We start from the raw sequence: 24,240 nt of genomic DNA, 5'->3' as shown, positions 1-24,240 counted from the left end.
GATTCTTGATTCATACTCATGGATGCAGAGATATTCAACTTTTCTCTTTCTAGTTTTATAAGTCCCCAGGGAGAAAATTAAATGGTTATTACTATTTGATGAAAAGTATGATTAGAGTCCTCATTAGCTGAACTCTCCAGCTTAATAATATGCAAAACAGACTGATCTTAGATCAGAAGACCTCTAAGTTCCCTTTAAACTCTAAGTTTTATGATTCTCTGCTTTTGTGTTTGCTGACAAAAGAACAAGAAAAAAAGAAGCAAAGATCAGCACATGTTTCTCCTTCGCGCGTGAAACATTTGCCTTTGTTTTGGCTTGGAATGCCCACTCTTAGAGACAGATACAGCCTCATGTGTCACATTCTTGCCACCGTCTCTACACTTTTAGTTGAGATTGTCATTGACAGGGTAACACACCTGGGAACCATACCAGTTCCCAGAACCATAATTTTAAATACCATCCTAGCAGTCTCTAAATTGCAAGGGTTCCTTTGTAAGGTGAGAAACCCTCTCTCCTGGAGGTTTGTTTATTTTGCAGTTAGGAAAGATAAGGGACTCCTTTGTGAACCATTGGCTTGGAATTTAAACGTATAGTATTGCTGACAGAGTGCTGACAATTCATCATAGGGTGTATTTAGCATTTTCTTTCTCTCAGGGTGGTGGGCTGGGGCGGTCCCCTCCCTTCTTCCCGGTCCCTGAGCGGAGGATCCTTGGGCAGCGATGACTCAGCCCATCTCCTGTCAACCGCTGCTGCCATCCAGTCACTGGCTCAGAAGGGTTCCCTCACCACGGGTTTATTTGGAGGGCTCACTTCCAAAACAAAGATTAAAATGCCCTTTCTCTTTAATAGTCTCCCTGAACACTTGCTCGTTAATGTTCAGACACTAATAGCACTGGAAAGAGTCGTTGCTTGTGTCAACTCATCAAGTAGTCTAAACAAGCCTGTTGGAGGCTGGCCAGTTCTGGCCAGTCATTGACCACAGACACGATCTGGAAGGCTGTTACAACTTGTGAAAGTGAGAGGTAGCTTTGCTTCCTGTCTAGCCCACTTCCCAGGGATTGTCCCCAGAAGCACTGGACTTTGAGGCCAGCAGGGGTTTTTGTTCAGTTGTGGCCTTAAGATGTGCTTTATTGTTTAGCACTAAAATTGAGATGTGTGTCAAAGCTGGAAAATTCTGGAAAAGCCAGAAATAAGAGCAATATCTGAAGCGAGGCTTGGCAGCTGGAAGTTTATAATTTAGTCTTGTGGTTAGAAGGTGCTGATAGTTTTTGTCCTACTTGGTTTTTGATGAGTGAGTGGGTGGATTTGCGAGTTCCCTTCTTTGGATGATGGCGGTGCTTTTTCAGAGATATCGCTCCTCTTCTTCAGATTAGCCACATTTATCCCAGCCACATGCTTCCTCTCTACAAAAAGAGCTTTATAATCATTACACATGCCTCAATAAGGTGGATGGAGAAAAATCTTCAAGTATGCCCTTCTGGCAATAGCAAATAAACAAATTCAAAAACTCAAAAGACTAACATTGAAAAAATTTGTACAGAGTTGTGTTTCATTTCTAACTCTGGAGTATTTCTCAGGAGGGGAAAAAAAGTGGCTGTATCTCTTACATGGCATCCGAGATCCAATCTGGTCTCATTTATTTGAGAACTTTTTATTAGTCACTCATTCTGTGCCAGGAGCCATGCTAGGTGCCAGGGATTCAAAGATGAAACAACATGGTCATTGCCCCCAAGGAGTGTATATCCTTAAAATAAAGTCATTGCTGTGATGGAAAGATGAAGAAAGTACAAAAGAGAGCAGCTGAAAGAGGCTGGAAAGAGTTGATTAAGGAGATTCTATTTGAACTGAAATGTAAAGGACTATGGGGATTTGTCAGAGGAAAAAAATCAGGAGAACAGAAGGAAGGGGGATGGTTACCCAGGGAATTCAGATCCTCTCCTGCCATCAGAAGGGGGAAGGCTTTGAGGGAGATAGGGCTGCATAGACTAGCAAGGACCAGGCCATTTAGTGCCTTGTAAGTGTAGTTTTCACTCTTACGTGATGGTTAGGTGATTGGAAATTTCCAAACAAAAAAGTGATGTGATCTCATTTGCAGGTGAATAAAAAAATCAATTTGGAAAACTGAATGCATACACAAAGGGATCCACTCTTCACCTATCATCTGGTCATTGAGGCTGTGATCAGGGTACAGAGAAAAGCTACCCCCCTACCCATCTTTTTCATCTCTATCGTAATCCATAATGGATTGAAGGGACTTTCCAAATCTTATTTCAAGCCTTATGCAAGTCTTTGGGAAGTTTGTTGAGGCATCCCAACATTTTATCTCCGTCTAGGTCTCTTTTTTCTCTTTTTGCTTTTTCCCCAGCATCTTACCATGCCTTGCTATTTTTGAGCTCAGTGGTCTTAAGGCTTTTCAAAACATATTCAAATTTGGAGTAAAGCTATGATAATTAAAACAGTGTGACATTGTTACAAGATTGGAAAGACATAGCAATGGAAGACATAGCTGATTCAGAATCAGACTCTAGTATGCATGAAAACTTATATGAGAAATGAATCATCACAAATCAGTATTTCATGAAAAAGTGTTATTGATACAAATAATTAATAAATAATAAAGTTCAATTTCATAAGTAATCAAAAAATGCTAACTAAAACAAAGGTAAGATAAAAGATACCATTAAACAAGAAAAATTAAATGTAATGCCCATGAGGTATAGGTGAGAAAGACATTCTCCTATTCAGTAAAAAAACATAACTTTTCTGGGCTGCCCTAGTGACGCAGTTGATAAGAATCTGCCTGCCAATGCAGGGGACACAGGTTTGAGCCCTGGTCCAGAAAGATCCCACATGCCTCAGGGCAATAAGCCCGTGCACCACAACTACGGATCCTGTGCTCTAGAGCCCGTGAGCCACAACTACTGAAGCCCGCGTGCCTAGAGACGGTGCTCCTCAACTAGAGAAGCCACCGCAATGAGAAGCTCGCGCACCACGACAAAGAGTAGCCCCTGCTCGCCACAACTAGAGAAAGTCTGCGGGCAGCAACAAAGACCCAACACAGCCAAAAATAAATAAATAAAATAAAAATAAAAAGACATAACCTTTCTGAAAAGGCTTGGATGTGTTATAATTTGTTTTAAAAATGTTTATACCCTTGATCTCATGATTTCACTGATCGAAACATATTTTAAGAAAAAAAATTGGAGAATTAGACAAAGATTTGTGCACAAAAATGTTCATTGTAGCATTATTTATAATAACACACATTCTAAGAAGAGGTGATTTATAAAGTAATGATACCAGTAGTCATTCTCTTTCACAGAAATGAACATTTATTGAGCTTCTACTACAAGCCAGTGATTAATTTATCTCCTGTAAACTTCCCATGCTGCAGATTATGAAATCAGGCTCAGAGGGGTTTGGTAATCTGCCCAAGATCACACAGTTTTGGTGCTAACCCAGATCTGGCATCAAAACCTTAATTCTTCCCATTATACCTCAGTACTTCTATTTATAAATATGTGTCAGGGGCTTCCCTGGTGGCGCAGTGGTTGAGAATCTGCCTGCCAATGCAGGGGACACGGGTTCGAGTCCTGGTCTGGGAAGATCCCACATGCCATGGAGCAACTAGGCCCGTGAGCCACAATTACTGAGCCTGCGCATCTGGAGCCTGTGCTCCGCAACAAGAGAGACACCCGCGCACCGCGATGAAGAGTGGCCCCCGCTTGCCGCAACTAGAGAAAGCCCTCGCACAGAAACGAAGACCCAACACAGCCATAAATAAATAAATAAATAAATAAATTTTTTAAAAAATCAATTGACCATAATTTAAAAATAAATAAATAAATAAATAAATAAATATGTGTCAATTGTTTACTTCAAAAATAACTATAAGGAGCTCCATATCTCTTCCTATTTTTCCAACATTCCAGAAAACAAGGGAGTTCTGCTTTTGGATTCCTGTGGTGTGAGTGGGGGAGCTAGTGCCTACAGCTTGGAGAGTCAATGAATTCATCTGCAATTTAGATCATTCATTTCCCAAGAAAAAATAGTGAGCCATAAGAATGCAATGTTCCTCCTGGGAATCTTCTCTCTCTTACTCTTGGAATAAATCCAGAGGAGACAAGCACTTAAGACACTGAGTACGTCCCAGATACGATCTGTAGTAAATATTGGCTAGTCCATCTACACTTAGTGTTTAGTTATTTATAAGGCTACCTCTTCTATTAGATACCCAGTTTCTCAGGGTTAAGGAAATACAGCATTGTCAGTGCCTTGAATATGGAGAGAGTACACTGTCTAGTGGTAGAAGCAGAGGACTACAGTTATTTCTCAACAGTCAATAGCTTGACTCCGTTCTTACAGGACGCACTGGTTGGCTTCATTTTTTGTAGAAATGGAAAGTGGAAGTAAAAACAAACTACCAGCCTCACAGTATCAAAGGTCCATCAGCCTACAGCTGCAAATTGCCAAGAAACACGTTGCAGGAATACCAAGTGTTGATGGTCAACAGAAAGGTCGTAAAATAAATAACACTGGTTTGCCTCCTCCTTATATTTTCTTACTTTGCAGGTGTTTGACACACTTATTTTAATCCTGTGCAAAGTTCTAGTCTGCTATCTTTAGACTGAACCAGTGGCTAGTTTCAGCTTTGGACCTCTACATAGCAAGAAGCAATAGAAAAGTCCTCCTAGTCACAGAGAAATCTCTCCTTTTCCTCTATATCCACTCCCTCCCTCTTTTCTTTTCCCTCCACGAAGAATAGAATGTGTTTCTATTTCATCAAATCTGAGATAACACTGATTATAAGACTAACCAACATTTCAGGTATAATTTAAAAAGAAAAGTACTGCCAGTTAAAATGGCACAAAGTTGGGGAGGGGAGTTGTAACTTATAATTTTTATTTTGCTTTTATTGAAAGAGTTAATTTAAGCTTATTTAGATAGATTTTTCTTTAACATATTTTGCTCTAATGCACATATACAAAGAAAAATATGAAGAAAATAACTATAAGTTATTCCTGAAGCCTTCATCCCAAGTTAACTCTTTCCATCATTTTTTGATTCAGAATTTTTCTCCACACACAGTGTTGCTCTCTGTGCTATCAAAATGTTGTGTTTGCCGCACAAGAGTGCTCCACTATTCTCTATGGGATTTTCCTTCAAGTCATAGACACCCATTTCTGCAAATGCTGGTTATTGCTTGATCTCACCAGATCAAAGGAAGGTTTTCAGACAACAGCCAGAATTCATGTTTCTTCCTCAAATTATCTTTTAACAGTTTGTTGACTTAAATATTGAAGGGTTGCAGTTATCCAGTCATGTTTCCAAAATGTCAACCAAGTTCAAGGTTATGGGAACAAAAGCAATGACGATTATGTCAGGACTTCTACCTGGCCAACACTGATTATAAGAGACCATTGATTGTAAGATGTCAAAGATGTTAAAATGTAAGTAAGTTAGTAAAGTGGTAAGGGGATGATTTCATCTTGAGTTGATGATATAAAGTTTGTATTCAATTGCCACTGCATAGGGAGGACAGTGCGGGGAGGGATATAGGGCTAGAGGTTAGGGTTGGAGAGTTGTGTTCTGATCATTATTTACTCCAAGTCTGAGTTTTGGTGTCCCATAAAGGGCTCAGTGTTTGTAGGCTGACCCCAACATCTTTAAGGGAACTGTTTAAAGATCTTCAGGAGCTGACCAGGTACCAAGAGCCTAGGATTAAATCAGCATGTAGTTTTCATTTTATTTCCAACATTTCTAATTTATAATGGTTAATTTTTATAGAAATAGATCCACCTTAAGAAGAATCAAGTTTCTTTGTTTGCCTCGCCACTCTAAAGTTCAAACACATCAGATGTTACTAAGAGTTTTCTGTGAACCCTAGGAGGGAATCTGAGCCATTTACCTGAAAATAGATATGTGGGAAACTGCCTCTACCTTTAAATTGAAGCGAGGCCAATCCGTATGTCGATTTCATTGAGGTTACATTGGAGGCATTGTTTAGTTGATTATTCATAGGGGAGTGTGGAATGAAAACCAAAAGTCAATAGATGGTAGTAGGCAAAGTGTTTTATGGTTAAAAAAGAAAAAAAACCCCACTCCCCCATTTGGATAGATTTACGTGGGACAGAGGTAAAGGAAGGGCAATAAGATGAGGAGGGAAGAGGAGATTGGAAAGTGAAAAGTTATCACCAAAGAGGTAAATGTTTGAACAATAGACATTTTCATGACTTTCAAGCACACATTATATTTGGAATTGGCTCAAGTCTGTTTTATTCAAGAAACACCCTTAGTCTTTCTTTTTTTATATATAAATTTATTTATTTTTGGCTGCGTTGGGTCTTCGTTGCTGTGCATGGGCTTTCTCTAGTTGCGGAGAGCGGGGGCTACTCTTCGTTGCGGTGTGCAGGCTTCTCATTGTGGTGGCTTCTCTTGTTGCGGAGCATAGGCTCTAGGTGCGTGGGCTTCAGTAGTTGTGGCACGCAGGCTCAGTAATTGTGGCTCACGGACCCAGCTGCTCCACGGCATGTGGGATCTTCCCAGACCAGGGCTTGAACCCATGTCCCCTGCATTGGCAGGCAGATTCTCAACCACTGCGCCACCAGGGAAGCCCTCTTGGTTCAGTCTTGAAAGGTTGTACTTTTCTAAGAATTTGTCCATTTCATCCCGGTTGTGCATTTTATTGGCATAGAGTTGCTTGTAGTAGTCTCTTATGGTCCTTTGTATTTCTATGGTATCAGTTGTAAGTTCTCCTTTTTCATTTCTAATTTTACTGATTTGAGTCTGCTCCCTTTTTTTCTTGATGAGTCTGGCTAAAGGTTTATCGATTTTGTTTATCTTCTCAAAGAACCAGCTTTTAGTTTCACTGATCTTTGCTATTGTTTTCTTCATTTCTATTTCATTCTATCTTCATCTTTTAAAGAGGTGGTGTGGACGGGACAGGTATGGAAAGGGCCAAGTAATAGGTAGCATTTCTTCATTTTCTGTGTTAAAATGACTTGTGGGTATGTAATCCTGGGCCTTAAAATCAGTAATCCAGAATTTTGGCCCTCTTGACTTCTCTGCCCATGAAATGGGAGAGTATGTATCCTGCCAGCCAGAGAATTATGAAGACTGTCTACCCAGCGTACTTAGTTTTGGTTCAAAGCTACCAGCATAAAGTATTATTTCAGGATGAGTTGAGGTACTATGCCAGATATCCATATGAAACATGTCCAGAACATTAATACCTTCATCCTTTGTTTCAGGAATCCCGAAGCCCCCAACCCATTGAAGTAACATGGCTGTGGGTTATACTTTTGTACAAGACAAAAGCACGCCTTTTACAAAAACGTCTTTAACTTGAGTGGCTGGAGGTTTCGTGTTTTCTGTTGTGTGAGGTTCGCAAGACATTGGGAAAGAGCACATATTTCTGGCTTATGTGGATTCTCACCCTAAGTTTACACGGAAGCACAGCTGAAACTGAGTTTCACTTGATTTCCACCTGAAACCAGAATTCATCTCAGGTTCATTTGAAATGTGCACCTATCTAGTTTAGGACCTGAGGCAGCAAACCTCTCAGCCAGCTTGGCTTGAATCTGAGGTTTTGATTCAGAAGTTTGGAGTTTTCATTCAGGAGCTTTGCACAATCCTGGGCTATCTCGGGCCATGATCTGAAATCCCATCAGACTCACTTCAGACCATATGGAGTAAAGATAGAGACCTCTATGGCTCTTACTTACTGGCCACACATTCATTCCAATGTTTCTATGTCCTCTGCCGCCTTCACTAGACTTCTACAGTGAATACTAGATATTAACATCACTAGATATTAGCATCAGTGGCTGCTAGAAATGAACTGATCAAAAAGCCTATCAATTTCTTGACACTCCATTACATGCATTGAACAATTGTTTCCAAAGTGTTTGCTTTTACTTCCCTCAACAGAAGTACTTTTGAATCCAATAACCACCTCCAACTATATAGTGTTTTAAGATCTGAGAGTATTATTTCTAATTATGTTGGTAAGTTTTTTTTTTTTTTTTTGGCTGTGCTGCGCAGCTTGTGGGATCTTAGTTCCCAGACCAGGAATCGAACCCGGCCCTCGGCAGTGAAAGCACAGAGTCCTAACCACTGGACCGCCAGGGAATTCCCTGTTGGTAACTTTTCAAGAAGGTCCATTATATAATTTCAAGTATAAAAATCACCAAAAATTCTAGTCAGTTCTTTAAAATATATAGGTCTTTGGAATAAATGAGAATATGAAGTTGTGCATTTTTTAACATCTGGGAATTATACCATTGATTTTCCCTGTGTTGGTGATCATCCCAACATGAAAATCTATTTGCATGACAAGGTCTCATTTATACTTCAGTGACTCATTTTTATGGTGAACTATATTTCGTTGCTGCTTTCAGTATAGATAATAGTAGATCACAAGACGAAATGGAGTAAACCCACATAAAATAGAGAAATTTCTATTAGTTTTGACAATGGGGAGAAATTCCTGTTTCCTTTGGTGAATAATGCAGATGAAGGATTTTTCTTGGTTATAGTGTTTTAGGAGACATCTGGCTACAGAGTACTGGGTTTTCCCAGAAAATAGTGCTTTACAACTGATTTCCAAGTTATTTCTCAAATCCTCAGGAAACAGATTAGGTTTGCAGCATAGCCTTATTTATTCAAACATATTAGAAATCAAAGTGGGTTTGAACTGGTAAAATGTCTGAATTGAAGACTATTTGTAGAGAAATGCATCTGGATTCCTTTTAAGGATATACCGTCATTGAAACATGATTAATAAAGTTTCTAAGCCAAATCCTTTGAAGGAAACTCTTTCATGAATAGAAGAGACAGCTGAGAATAAATTATAATCATCAAGTCAATTGTTTCTAATAAGTGGGTTCTAGAAAACTGTTTGTTCCTTTAAGATTTAAGAGTCTCCCCAAGTCTAGTTTTCACTATTAATTATCTGGGTACACTTTGTGTTCACAGAGAATGCAAACGTATGCTTCAATCCGGTTTCTGAATCAGTGAGGTTTGGGAGAAACTGGGGGTCATTACCTAGCCCCTAGGCAGCTGCCTCCCTGGCTAGGTCAGTTATCACTGCTGGCTACATTTTCTATTTTCTCTTCCATTACCACAATATCCCAGGCAAATAAATGCACTTCCCCTCCGCCCCCATTTTCTCTGGTGCTCAGCGGCCCCATTTCCCAACCCCAGATCACCATCAAGCTTAAAACCTCCTTCATCCATCTTTCTCCCTCCTCCCCAGAGTACAATCAATGACCAAGAAGAATCCAGCCAATGATTTCACAGCAATCTCTCTAACTCACCTCTTCCTCTCCGTTTCCTCTGCCAGAATCTTGGCTCAGTAGCTTATTTTTTGCCACCTGGCCTAACCATAGTCTTTCAGCAATCCTCTTTTCCTCTAACCACCCTCCTGTCAATCCATCCCGCAGAACACTGATCACACCGCCCCTCTGCTCAAAAACCTCTCGTGGCCCAGCCCTTGGGAGCCTCCACAAGAGCTGATCCCAGGTCTTTCCAATGTGAGCTCCTGCTCCCCTCTGGGTAAACCTCACACTTGAGCCAGTCATGATTTGCCGTTCCCCGAACACACTGTGGGCCTTCCAACCTCTTTACATACTCTCATGCCATTCCCCCATTTTCCTCTCAAAATCCCATCAATCCTTCAGAGTCTAAACCAAATGTCAAAGCTTCCTTTAGGCATATCATACAGAAGTACTAGCCATATTTATAAATACCTGATTATCCAGTGCCTTTGCAAATCTGTATATCACATATGCGTATATATCTTGTACTCACAAAACACTCGATAGTTAACAAAGAACTTTCACCCACTTTATCTCATTTAATTCTTATACCAAACCCATGAGATGGGCCATATCAACAGTCGACAAATGAAGAAGCTGAATCTGGGGAAGTTGCATGGATTACCCCAGGTCACCTAGCTGAGAAGTGACAGAAGCAGGTTTCACACTCAGGTCTTGGAACAACTCTGGGTTGCTTCCAACCCTATTACAATGACCTCCATTCTAATGGTACAGTGACATGGATGAAGTAATTTCTGCAGCAAATGGGAAGAGAGGCCAGGCCATGGAGGGTCACGGGAGGTTTCTGAGAAGAGCAGTGGCATGATCAAAGTGCGGCTGCGGGAAGACTGATCTGGCGGAGTTGCATGGAGGGGATGGGAGCAGGAAAGCCCTGCTGGAAACCACCTCTCCCTCTTCTGAACTCCCGAGGCTCTTAGTTTATACTCCCCATGCAGCATTAATCCAGTGCTGCAAACTGGTTATTTATTTGTTTACATTGACTCCCTTCCTACTAATACTTTGCCTAGAGCAGAAAGGATTTAATGTGGCTTTAAACTGTCTTATATTTTACAGCTATATTAATACAACTAGGTTCTTATCTCCTCCACTTGATTTTAAGTATTGAGTGTAAAAATCATGGATTTTACATCTTTGTACTAACCATATGTTTGACATGAAGCCATACTGATTGTGGATGTTCAGAATCCAATGAATGAATGAATAAATGAATGAAAGGGCATTTGAGAGATTTCTGCTAAAGATGGGATTGGCGAGGGGACATGGCTAAATAAATTACCATATTTGATACTTCAAAATAATCTGCAACCATTAATAGCATGAGGCAGATCTATATGAGTTAAAATGGTGAGAAGACTGTGGTACACTGTTTAGCAAATCACAGAATACACACGCATATATACAAAAAAATTGTGTGCGTATGTGTATGTGAGTGTTTGATGCATATAGAACTATTAACACTGGTTGCCTCTGGGAAAAGTAATGGGATCAGGAAAGACTTTTATGTTATAGTTTGTATCCGGAGTTTATATAATTCTGTATAGTTTTGTACACACTGTGAAATGTATTTTACAAGGAGTTTGTATGACTTTTGTGTGTCCAGAGAATTTGGTAATGCAAACCATATATAACTAAGGACTAATACTACAGTTTCATGTTGTCTTGTGGCCTTAGCCAGGGTTTAAAAGAACCATTTAGTCTCTCCCATGTGCTGAATGTCTTCTTTTAACTTAATCCTGAAGATTCTTTCCAGTTTATTTGTGATCAAGACCCACCTCCGAGTCCAGCTTTCTTCTCTGTGCTGCCTGCTCCCCAGGGGGCCACAGAAGATGCCCCACATGTGGTCTCCTGGCATCCTTTCTGTCTTTCCTTTTTAGGACTTTCAGTGGCACATCCTGGTCCCTCCCAATTTGACTCTCCTTCGTCTGCTTGGGACCATCTACTTGGACCCAGCCCAGCTGCTTCCCAAAGCCTCCCCAGCAAGATGTCACAATGCTCCTTGACATCTTCAGTGCAACTCCTAGAGGCTTTACTTGAATGTGTTAAACCACTTTGGACCTGTTCGTTTACTTTTAGTAAAAAAGAACAAGGCTACTACCATTTCTGATTCTCTCCTCTCTCCATCTCCCTGCCACACCTCCAGATCAACAACCATGATTTTTCAGAAGGAAATTATTTTCCTTAAAGATTTCATTGTGTTCTCCATCAATGAGAATACATAGTTATTGGGTGGTTACAACCTTTTTAACTACTAACACCTAAACAGTAATTAGAACTAGGATTGTCATCATTCGTCATTAGCCTTTCTTTTCCTTGCATTTGAGTATGTTCTCTTTTGAAAAGTACACTTTTCCTCTTAAACTTTTTCTATTTATCCACTCACCGCTAAATACCTCCCTTAAATTGCATTAAATCTCACTTACGTTCAACTCTCCTAACACTTTAATCATGATCAAAAGCGTCGGATCTTATCAGACAGCAGTATATAATTTCACCTTGCATGACCAAGTAAACCACACCATAAAATGCGAGGCTATTGAACAATCTCCAGGAACCCGAGGAGATTTCATAGTTCATAGTTACCAGACACACTCTACCACTATTGTCACCATCTCTCCCACTTTCCTCAACTGCTTACTGAGCATCCCAGAAGCTCAGGGGCACTGTCGCTCTAGCAGTCAAGTCTGAAACCAAGAACCCCTTCCACCAAGAACCAGCTGGGAATGTGGTGCATCAAGAATGCCTACTACATGCTCCACAGTCACCGTACCTCCTATAACTGTGCCCAGTCACACCGTACCTGATGTGCTGCTGATCACATATAAGACATGCAGAACTAAATATGTAAGCAGCTTCTGGCAGGAAAGAGCTCTCTGCAGGAGGCACCCCTTTGTCTTGTCACTAACCTTAAACCAGGTACCCCCATGGTCTACTCATCTGTGGACTTAGCACACCTTTCAAATCTCTTGGTCACACAATACCTTGCCTAACCTGTTGATTCTTTCCATAGACCAAAGAATTAGAAATGAAAAATAAGTAATTAACAGCTGAGCAGATCTCTTCCCTAGCTTCCCCTTCAGTAATCTCGGGAACAAACTGTGTGAACAAGATAGCATCTAAAGGAAAATCCCAAGAAGTTGACAAGCCTGCATACAGTGGGGGATGGCGAGGATTCTGACCCCCTATCTCAATGACTAACTGAGATTACTTCCCTTTTTGCCTTTAAAAACTTTCATGGCCGAGCAGAATCTTCGGCGGTGGTTTTTGGGGGACACTGAGTCCACCATCTCCCCAGATTGCTGGCATTCTCATTAAAAGCAACTTTGCTTTCTACCAACATCTGCCTCTCTTGAGGATTGATTTTTGAGCGGTGAGCTAAGTTCTGTAACAAATTGTGGGCAGTGGGTAAAACTTTTACAACAGAGCATATAGAAAATTTCAGGCAGATTTGTGAAGTTCAAAGTAGATTGTTCTTGCACTATTCTGATGTCACCCAAATTCCACTTTCTAGGCAAATTCATTCTCTCTCACCTCTATACACTGGAAATTGAATCAAGCCATGGTTTTCATATTTTGTGGTCACAGATTCCTTGAGAACCTGATGAAAACCATGAGCCCTCCTTTTCCTGAAAAAATGTACTTGTTTATATACATGAAAAATTACAATTTCAAGGCTTTTGCCTATCCTAATTCCCCTTACCCCCAGAAGTTTTTTTCTTAGATCCTAGGTTAAGAACCCTGAAATACAAAGCAGCACTATTCACAATAGCCAAGTCATGGAAGCAACCTAAATGTCCATCGACAGATGAATGGATAAAGAAGATGTGGTATATATATATATATATATATATATATATATATATATATATATATACACACAATGGAATATTACTCAGCCATTAAAAAGAATGAAATAATGCCATTTGAGGCAACATGGATGGACCTAGAGATTATCATACTAAGTGAAATAAGTCAGGCAGAGAAAGACAAATATCATATGATATCACTTGTATGTGGAATCTAAAAAAAATGACACAGATGAGCTTATTTATAAAACAGAAATAGACTCATAGACATAGCAAACAAACTTATGGTTACCAAAGGGGAAAGAGAAGGGGAGGGATAAATTAGGGATTTGGAATTAACAGATACACATTACTGTATATAAAATAGGTAAACAACAAGGACCTACCGTATAGCACAGGGAACTATATTCAATATCTTGTAATAACTTGTAATGGAGAAGAATCTGAAAAAGAATATATACGTATATGTATAATTGAATCACTTTGCTATACACCTGAAACATTGTAAATCAACTCTACTTCAATTAAAACAAAAGAACCTTGAATTAAAGGGAAAAAATCAATCTTCTGGAATAAAGTCCAGAAGTCTGGGTAAAGAGATTCTAAATGGAGCTTATAGGTGGTTCTCACAGACAAGACAGAGGATGAGAAGGGAGGTGGTGGCATTTAGGGAAACAATAAAAGAGATATTGGTGAAATAAAGGATTGGCATAATGGTGATATGCTTGTGGGTCAATCTGCGATGAGGCTGAGAACAAAGGCCTAGGCCAAACTGCTAAATTCCCTCAGGTAGTAGAGTTGAATGCTTAAAATTTTATATCAGGTGGATGTGGGTGAAGCCTGGCTCTGTCCTATAGTAAGCCTTAGACAATTTCCTCACACTCCCCTAAACCCCACTGTCTTCAGCTGTAAAATGAGGATAGCTGTGGTTTAATGGGGATGGCCTTGTAAATGAAGGACTTGTGAAATGCTGTTACAATGCCTACACCTATTAACATTATGCTGTTTCTCTTTTTCAGACACTGAAAGGATTCTGTGCAGGTCATTTACATTATAGTGTGAATTACAATTAAATGCTAACTCACTGAAAGCTATTTGTACATTAACCCCTCTTTCAGTGTAGGAAGCTCTCCTATGTCAGTCCTTGGCAAAAAGGTGGAGGTGATAGGCACAATGTAAAGGAGGAAGTTGAAAAGACACTATAGCATCTTTAAAATCACAGCTCTGGGACAGCTAAGCTAGACCTAAAGAATAATTTAGAGGAGCAAAGGGGAAGGACTGTAGCAGGTATTATGGAGTCAGGAGGTGCATCTGGTCCTGGGCCTCACGCCCTCTGTATTCCGCTGGCTGTATTTGAAATCCATGATTAAAATCCATCTATGGTCAGCGACAGGCAGAGCACTCAGTCACCTGGAAAGTCCTGTGGTCCAGCCCAAAAATCTAAACTGAGCAAAGATGTCAACTGCATGAGTTAAAAATTATTGCCTAAAATTGCAAGTATATTGACCTGACATCTACAACAAGGGAGAATTGCAATATCATAAACACAGTTGATGGACTGCAGAGGATCTATCACAGAAGACAAACGTCAAGCCAATCTGTGAGGTGGCCAAAGTCTTGAGATTTTTCAGTACTGGTGGTAACCATGCTTTATGATTTGGCCATGTGATGCATCATCCTTACCACTGCTTTCCACAGAGTTTCATTATTGTGATAAATAGCGTGGTTACAATAGCCAAGCATGGTTTCCCCTCGGGCCGCTCTGTCTTTATTATACTGGGACACCCATGGTTCCTGGAAGGGCTTATGGTCTACTCTACTAACTCTCCAAGGAAAACACGTAGAGCCTTTAGAATGATGACATAGTGTGATCAGAGGAGATTTAAGCTTTTATTTACCCATTTCTATACTAGTAATCCTAACCCCTTGAAGTATATAAAGATTTTATTTCATGTTCTATTAAAACAGACCTGTAGCACTTCCTCTAATTTAATGACTCAGGTGCATGTAATCTTAAAACCTTGAAAGTCAGACGTCTGTGTATGTGCTTATTGTTTGTTAGTGTATATATATGTTACAAACATATCAAATTGTTTGACGAAAACTTATGTCTCTGGATTTCATTTTACGTCGTGGAATGAAATCTGAGACAACTCAGATTATTTAAGTAGGTTATTTAAAGCATAACATTGATTGTGCAACTTGTTTTGTTTTTTAAATATTTAAAAGGCCCATGAGTTGTTTGACCCTACAAACAGAGATTTTGGTTTCTAACTTTGTCTGATCTTCATTAACAACTGTTCCTTCCTTACAAACAGAAGAAATAGATGGGGACGCAAAGCTCTCTAACTCCTTCCAAATCTGATGCTCTGATGCACACCCCCCTCCCCCCGTCCCTTCTCTCTCTCCTATGGTTACCAGTTAACTTTTTTATGGGATTTGTTAACTGTCAGTTAAGGGGGAAATTAAATTTGGGAATCTTCACTTTTTGGAGAATGCCAAGGATTTGTAGGACTGTAAGTGATGAGACATCATCTCTACCTTAAGGGAATAGCCTTAATTCCTTGGAGCTATTTCACATTTTGTTTTGTTTCTTTGATTAGTTTAACAACTTTCACAGACTTAAGAATGAAAGATCTAATATCTGTTTATTTTATTTATTTTCTCAGATCACAAAAATATTACCAATGTTAATATGTGCTTGTTTTAAAGCCATGAAAACTTTTACTCATATTATTTGGCAAATAAAATTTACATGATTTTGCTTTAAGCAAAAAAAAAAAAAGAAGAAGAAGAAGAATGAAAGATCTAATTACAGGGCCCAGGTCCACTGTATTTGTAAATGAATGGAAAGTTAATTGAGGAAAAAGGCAGAGTGTATTTCATTCATTGTTAATTTAAGTGGAGCCGATAAGCAAAGAAGGAACACGCTTTTAAATTCCCAAGTATGTTTCTCAGTTTATGTCAATATTTTGGATTTCTTTTCCATGGTAATTTCAAAGGTCAGAGTTGTGTTTGTTTCTTTGTTTTTATGAAATGTTTTACAATATAAACTTCTCTCCTGGAAAAGCTTTCATAGATGTAGAGTTCTAAAAATGTAATGAATTTTAGTAAGAGATCTGATCAAACTTTGAACATTCACATTTGGTTCAGTAAGATAGTCAACTGTTTTCTTGTACATTTCTTAATGTTATACAATTCTTTCTCAGATGAATGATTTTACTTTTACTAGATATATAACTATGTAAAATCTTAAAGTTCCAGGGGAGTGAAACTGCAAAACTGGAGAAGTGGCTTGCTGTAGTGTTCGATGAACCTCTTCTTTGTTTCCATTATTTTTAGTTTGGTTTTGGTTTTCTAAGAATTTGCACCCTTGATTTTGGAACTCATTATTTCAAGCTCCAATAATCCTAAAAATAAAAGCTGAAACTATGGAATTTTTTATGGTTTTAACTTGATCGTTCCCTTTCACCTTGAAAAGGGCAAGAATTTGCCCCCAACTAAGCCAAATTCGTGGAATAGCTTGATAAAAATGGCAAGTGTTTTATGTATGGCGGTGATGTCCACAGCGGTGTGATCTTTCCTGCCTTCACATTGTATTACATGAAATGTTCATGCCGTTCTTCTAGAAATGCTAACCTTATTTTTCTAAGACTCCTTTCATTCTTTTTTCAGTCAAAGGGTAGAAGTAATTTGCAAGGAGTTTAGTGTTGTGATAATGTCCAGGGGTTCATGCTTTACTGAGAATTCAGAAATGGATTACAAATAAACGTGGTTCAGTTTTCTCATCTGTAGAAATGGAGGGGAAGTTCATGGATTACCTTATAAGACATAGAGAAGCAGCGCAGCAGGGAATTGAAAATATATACACAGACCTACTAGAGAATGGACTTGAGGATATGGGGAGGGGGAAGGGTAAGCTGTGACAAAGTGAGAGAGTGGCATGGACATATATACACTACCAAACGTAAAATAGATAGCTAGTGGGAAGCAGCCGCATAGCACAGGGAGATCAGCTCGGTGCTTTGTGATCACCTAGAGGGGTGGGATAGGGAGGGTGGGAGGGAGGGAGATGCAAGAGGGAAGAGATATGGGAACATTATATGTATAACTGATTCACTTTGTTGTGGAGCAGAAACTAACACACCATTGTAAAGCAATTATACTCCAATAAAGATGTTAAAAAAAAAAAAGAAAATATATACATATGAAAAGGTTAAAATAGTTCTAAGAAAACAGCTTCAGCAACAAATTTCATAAAGATTAAATGAGAGACCACTGAACAGTCTCCCTCTTGTTATTTGGTCCTTAAATAAAATTACAAAACACAACAGACTTTGTATTTTATTCTCGCCTCTGCTGCTGACACTGAATGATCAAAAATAAGTGCTGGGATTGATGTTGCTTATTTACAGTCTCTTGGCTGCTCTCAGAATTCAGGAAAGATAAAGTGTGGTGACACACATACACACGCCACAAATCCTTACATTTTCAAAAGTAACACTGAGATTCCAGTGTTCTTCCTCTGCTTTTTTATCCTGAATACCTATTCCTAAAAGATCTTTTAAACTCCATCAAAGTTTTCAACCATCTCCTTGTCTCTTAGTCATTCAATCTGGTCCTCATATGTTAATTTTGGCCTTCCTCTAGCCAGGCTTCCTGTCATAGCATCCAGATAGAAAGAATAATACGGAAAAGAGGAAAGTAAAGAGAAGAAAATGTCAACAGATAGGAAAGAATGGAAACAAAAGGTTAATGCAATTCCATAACTACAAAGTCCTAGAGAAAGAGAAAGAATCTGGGAAGGTTAATTATATTAGGCCTGTAAAACATTTGAGCTTTTCAGAGAAAACTGGGAAATGAAAAAGTGATCAGCAAATGGAGAGAGAAGTTGCATTTCACCAGCAGGGACAGGAGGAGCTCTGCCTGGGAGGGGCTGTGCACAATGGCCAGCCATGGACTTAGAAGCTCAGGAGCCCCAGGACACACTTACCCTCATGACATTTCTCGGTTGTCTGACAACCAACAGAATGATGAAAGGGGAGTCCCCAGGGAAGATATTCCTCTTCTTAGGACTACCAGACTGGATTCCAGGGCCACTCTCGATCCCCCAAAGCATTCTAAGTCCTGTTTTTCAGCTCTGAGTCAGGATCTGGGGGTGGGGAAGGAAGGAGATTGGATATGCCCCTTGGTTATGGAGGGTTTGCTGAGATTTTTCTGATGCTTCCAGGCTGATTCCAGAAAGCCTGGTCTAAGTTTGGTAGGCTGACCATATATCCATGTTTGCTCAGGGCAGACACAATTGACACCTGTTATTCCATGAGAATTAAGAACACATCGATCACTGTCAAAAGAGATGGATGCAAATTCTAAGCCCATCCTAAAGTTTAGGCTCTGAGATCTCTAGGAGACCCAATCATTTATGAGCCCTTTTGAATTTGAAGGTGTGTGAGCCAGCTTAGCTCACAAGTGACAGAGGACATCAGCTCTCTGCAGTCTCCCTGAAGGCTAGGGAGTGAAGATGACAGCCATAAGCTAGAATCATTCTGTGGTCTCAATATACAAACATGACTGGCATATCTGGCTATAGACAGAAGGCAATGAATTTAACTCTTGGGACAGGGGTTCTCAGATTTGGGGGCATGCATCTTGTTTCTTGGAGCATCTTCAAACTAGGATCTCTGTATCCCACCCTTGGACTTCATGACTCACTGTGTCAGGGGTAGGTCACTGGGACCCACAATAGGAAATTCTGATATTCACCGTTAATGGTGAATTTGTTCCTTAAAGCATGCTAAATAAAGGTAGGTCTCCACTAGGGTATTCATTTAACTTCTCAAAAGAAACAAAAAATTGTAATTACAGCTAAAACAACTAACAAGGAAAGGCAACTGTGCTCTTGATTTTTTAACCACTTTGGAAAAAGGCAACCAAATACAGCAAGAAAAAAATATAGAAAGTCATCACCCATAATATAAATATGTAGGGTGTTTCTTTTAATATTAATTACCCTTTTTAAACATGAATTTACTTCATTATCGTATTTGATCATCAAGACAACTTGTGAGATAGGAATTATTACCATAGTTGAAGAAAATGAGACTCAGTGAGTTTATGTAGTCAGTCCAAGCTAGTAGATAATTATAAAAATTCAAATAAATTGTAGGAATACACGGGGAAAAATGACAAAGCAGGAACCTATCATCAAAAATAATACGAAGCTATGGTCAACTAATCTATGACAAAGCAGGCAAGAATATACAATGAAGAAAAGACAGCCTCTTCAATAAGTGGTGCTGGGAAAACTGGACAGCTACATGTAAAAGAATGAAATTAGAACACTCCCTCACACCTTACACAAAAATAAACTCAAAATGGATTAAAGACCTAAATGTAAGGCCAGACACTATTAAACTCTTAGAGGAAAACATAGGCAGAACACTCTTTGACATAAATCACAGAAAGATCTTTTTTGACCCACCTCCTAGAGTAATGAAAATAAAAACAAAAATAAACAAATGGGACCTAATGAAACTTCAAAGCTTTTGCACAGCAAAGGAACCCATAAACAAGACGAAAAGACAACCCTCAGAATGGGAGAAAGTATTTGCAAATGAAGCAACTGACAAAGGATTAATCTCCAAAATATACAAGCAGCTCATACAGCTCAATGTCAAAAAACAAACAACCCGATCAAAAAATGGGAGGAAGCCCTAAATAGACATTTCTCCAAAGAAGACATACACATGACCAACAAACACATGAAAAGATGCACAACATCACTAATTATTAGAGAAATGCAAACCAAAACTACAATGAGGTATCACCTCACACCGGTCAGAATGGCCATCATTTCAAAATCTACAAACAATAAATGCTGGAGAGGGTGTGGAGAAAAGGGAACCCTCTTGCACTGTTGGTGGGAATGTAAATTTATACAACACTATGGAGAACAGTATGGAGGTTCCTTAAAAAACTAAAAATAGAATTACCATATGACCCAGCAATCCCACTACTGGGCATATACCCAGAGAAAACCATAATTCAAAAAGAGTCATGTACCACAATGTTCATTGCAACTCTATTTACAATAGCCAGGACATGGAAGCAACCTAAATGTCCATCAATAGAGGAATGGAAAAAGAAGGTGTGGTACATATATACAATGGAATATTACTTAGGAACGAAATTGGGTCATTTGTAGAGACGTGGATGGACCTAGAGACTGTCATACAGAGTGAAGTAAGTCAGAAAGAGAAAAACAAATATCATATAATAACGCATATATGTGGAATCTAGAAAAATGGTATAGATGATCTTATTTGCAAAGCAGAAATAAAGACACAGGCGTAGAGAACAAACGTATGGATACCAAGGGGGAAGCGGGGGGTGGGATGAATTGGGAGATTGGGATTGATATATATACACTATTGATACTATGTATAAAATAGATAACTAATGAGAACCTACTGTATAGCACAGGGAACTCTACTCAGTGTTCTGTGGTGACCTAAATGGGAAAGAAATCCAAAAAAGAGGGGATATATGTATACGTATAGATGATTCACTTTGCTATACAGTAGAAACTAACACAACATTGTAAAGCAACTATACTCCAAAAAAAAAATTTTAATGAAATATTTTTGCACAAGATTTATTTTCATGTAGAACTTCACAATGAACGACCAGGAGGAGCTCCCAAGTTCAGCTTTCTTCACCAGCTAGTCTAGAAGATTCTAAACATTAAGGTACATTAAATAGGTAGTTGAGCTATAGTTCCGTAGGAATGCATTGCTTAGTGACTTGTTACTGTTCAGTAACTTTAAGATTAGGAAAGTCTTCAGATACTAATACCCATTTCTCCCATTGCCACTGAATTCTCATTTCTTCTCACTAAAATTTTTAGTATGTCCCAACTCCAGTGCCCTTAGGATAACACTTAAATAACTGAATATGATTATCAGTCATCCTAAATCTTCCCTTACCAGGGATTTAAACTTAACTCCTTTAACATTTCCAATTGATGTAACTTAAATTTCTAGTCCTGGCGGTGCTCTCCTCTGAAATACTTCCAGTTCGCATTGTTTAAAACATACAGGCAAATTTGACTTTTGGTCTAATGACCACCTCATGCCATAGTTAGTACCTTCAAGGCTACTAATACTGCAATGTGCAAAGCTGCCCCCTAAGAAACAACACTTTTCAGTGATGTCTCTCTGGATTTCTTGCTTCTTCTACTAGGAAACATATTTCTGGTTAAATTAGTGCCCAGAAAGAGAATGATAGGACAGTATAGATGGTGTTGCTTGAACACTTCCTTTGTGTTGCACGAAATTTTAACAAGTTTTACTGTTGTCCTTTTATTTATTCTTTACAAGAAAAAGATGTATATGATTTACTGATGTATTTATGTTGTTCATAGACTAAAATTTCTTTAGTTTCCTTCTTCTTCTTTCCCAATTCTTCACCCCTTCCCCAAGTTCACTTCATTTTATAGGTAAGATTCCAGTTTCTGAGAGAAACTGATAACCCCAGCTGAATTTAAAATCTGACTTTTCACTTACTTCTGTGATACATAACACCCCACTTAAGTTCTTAAAGACTTTTCATTAGCTAAAATGTTCCTTGTCAATGAAGCTTTACTTGAAATGTAAAAGATTGAGTTGCTGTGTTTCTTTTTATCAGCAAAATACCTATTAATCATTTTGATTTTATATGCACGTCTCTATTAAAACTAGAAATCATAATTATACAGCACTAAGTAAACTGCACAGAGCTTTCTTTGATAAAATGAAATATAAATTACATTTCCCCTTTCTTTGCTAGGCAAAACATTTTTCTAAGTTTTGACTTATGATTACACCCCTTGTACTTTTTTGTTGTTGTTGTCATTAATAATTGAAATTGATTTTAAGAGCTGGAGCATGTGCCCTGGAATATCATAATAGTCTAAGGATACAAGAACCCTTAATGTTATCTTTAAACATCAAAAAGATCTGTTTCACACCTGGATGTTATTCAAGTCCACTTTAAGCTGGCATTTTTTTTTTCCTCTGTGGGTAACATTTGCTACTGAAAAACCTTATACGGATTAAATATCCAGTAGAATTATCAATAATCTTGTTAATAATGTTAATGAAAGTGTACAGTTAAATGACGGAGACAGTTCACACCATTTTGATTTATTTATTTAGCAGGGAGCATTGTTTAACATGTCAGTCCTGAGAAACAGAAACAGCCATGAAGAGGCTTAACATTACTAATAAAACAATCAGTATTAAAATATTTTATGTAACAATTTGTCCGTGTTCATATAATAATCTGTCAACTCTATGATTTGCTTATTATGTGAATTAACTCTGTAATCGCTCTGAGATTGGATTCAGTGACACCGTTTAACTGCTCCCCAGTCGGGGGCTTTTACTCGGTATTTTTAGGGAAGGAGCTGTCAGGCTAATCTGAGGATATTTGGGGAAAGCCAATAAACTGTCACAAACTCGTAACCAGTTAAGAGTTCTCGTGGTTTGGTAGAGATTTTAACACTTCTCCCCTCCTACCCTCCACTTTCACTCCGGCCCCTCCCTCTTCGAAACGCTTAAAATAATAATTATTATTAATATTAATTATACTAATTAATTAATATAATAGTTATTATCATTGTTATTATTTTAAACGCTCATGCCGGCTCTAAACGTGCCCCTAATTGGTGAAAGTCAAAGCGCCCTGCATTGGCGCGTGGCTGAGAGGAACCCCGGGACCCGGACACCCGCGAGGAGGGAGAAATCGAACACCCCTCGCTCCGCCCGGGTCTTGGGCACTTGCGCGCCGCAGACCTGGGAGCCGACGTCTCCGCGAGGACACCCTAGGTGGGCGCCCGGGGCGCATCTTCGGGGAGCAGCCGCCCCCGTGCTCGACGCCGGTTCCCCTGCGGCTGGAGGAGGTGTCCGCGGGTTCCCAACACCGCCCTCGGGATGGAAACGTTGGTTGCTCCCGGGCGCGACTTCCGCGTCCCAGGCAGCGGGGGTCCCTGCGGATCCGCGGGCCAGAGACCCCCGGAGGTCGGCAGCGCCCGAGACGTCGCGGGCGGAGGGGCCCCGGCGGCGCGTCCCGATCGCCGGGGCCCGCGAGCGCGCGCGGCTGGGGGTCGGGGCGGTCGAGCGGCCGGGCTGTCCCGGGGAGCGCGGGCTCGGCTTTCCCGGCGCCGCAGCCTGGCCGGCGACCCGGTGGGGCGGGGAGGGGGCAGCGGCGAGCTGCTGCTAACTGCGCCTCTGCGGGAGGGGGAGGACGTCCCCCAAAAGCTATTCTAAGTACAAAAGCCGAGCCATGGGTCATTCAGGACACCTAAGGAATAGTAATGAACGGCAGCCTCCGCCCACAAACATAACATTATGCCTATGTGCTTTCTTACAGGTTGGCTTGTCAGACTTTCCTTTATTAATTCCTCCCGCTGCGCTCCTTCCCTGGCAAGAATTCAGCCACTAGATTTTTTTTTTTTTTTTTTTTTTTTTTTTGCACTTCGGATTAGAAGTTGGCTAACATCTCTTTAGAGCAGATTTCTATTTAGTATTTTTAAAAAACTCATCCCTGGTAAGAAAATCACAAATGGCATACTCATACAAATTCGTTTTTCAACCGCATCTTCTTCTAGGAATGTATTCCAAAGTCTAATTGCCATCATTCGAGACAAATAAGCCTAGTAATTTTGGAAAGTGTAATTAATGATCAGGATAATTTGGGGAAGGAATAGAAAGGACCGACTGAGACATCCATTTACTTATCAGAAACCTTATGGCTGACCATCATTGGAGAGCAAAGCAATGCCAGGAATGTCACATGCTTCTTAGATCTTGGTATCCTGTCTGGGCAAAGAGCCAGTGTTTGACACTACAGAGAAAGGGACAAACCTGTGCAGCAGATTCCCAAGAGTGAATAACACACGCAGAGCAACTTTTCAAAGAACATCATTTCTTGAGTGAGTGAGTGATTTCTCATTCAAGGAATATTTGGACAAACCTCTTCTGGTAGGAGGTTCAGAAAGAATTGGGAAAGGGATAAAATATGAATAAATGCAGGGCTCCTACCCACATGGATCATCCAGT

The 24,240-nt window shown here is 39.7% G+C and overlaps 1 long non-coding RNA gene across 1 annotated transcript in view; it reads right to left on the bottom strand.

The window, feature by feature from the left end:
• The window catches only part of LOC133100947 (uncharacterized), a 160,201-nt gene that overhangs the window by 124,937 nt on the left and 11,024 nt on the right, over positions 1-24,240 (bottom strand). Inside the window, exon 2 of the long non-coding RNA XR_009702562.1 lies at positions 13,528-13,584. This is a non-coding gene — a long non-coding RNA (uncharacterized LOC133100947). The remainder of the gene's footprint in view (positions 1-13,527; positions 13,585-24,240) is intronic.

The sequence above is a fragment of the Eubalaena glacialis genome, chromosome 11 (assembly GCF_028564815.1).
Source record: "Eubalaena glacialis isolate mEubGla1 chromosome 11, mEubGla1.1.hap2.+ XY, whole genome shotgun sequence".
Taxonomy (NCBI): domain Eukaryota; kingdom Metazoa; phylum Chordata; class Mammalia; order Artiodactyla; family Balaenidae; genus Eubalaena; species Eubalaena glacialis.
The sequence above is the reverse complement of the archived record's forward strand: the minus strand, read 5'-3'. Positions and strand labels throughout refer to the sequence as shown.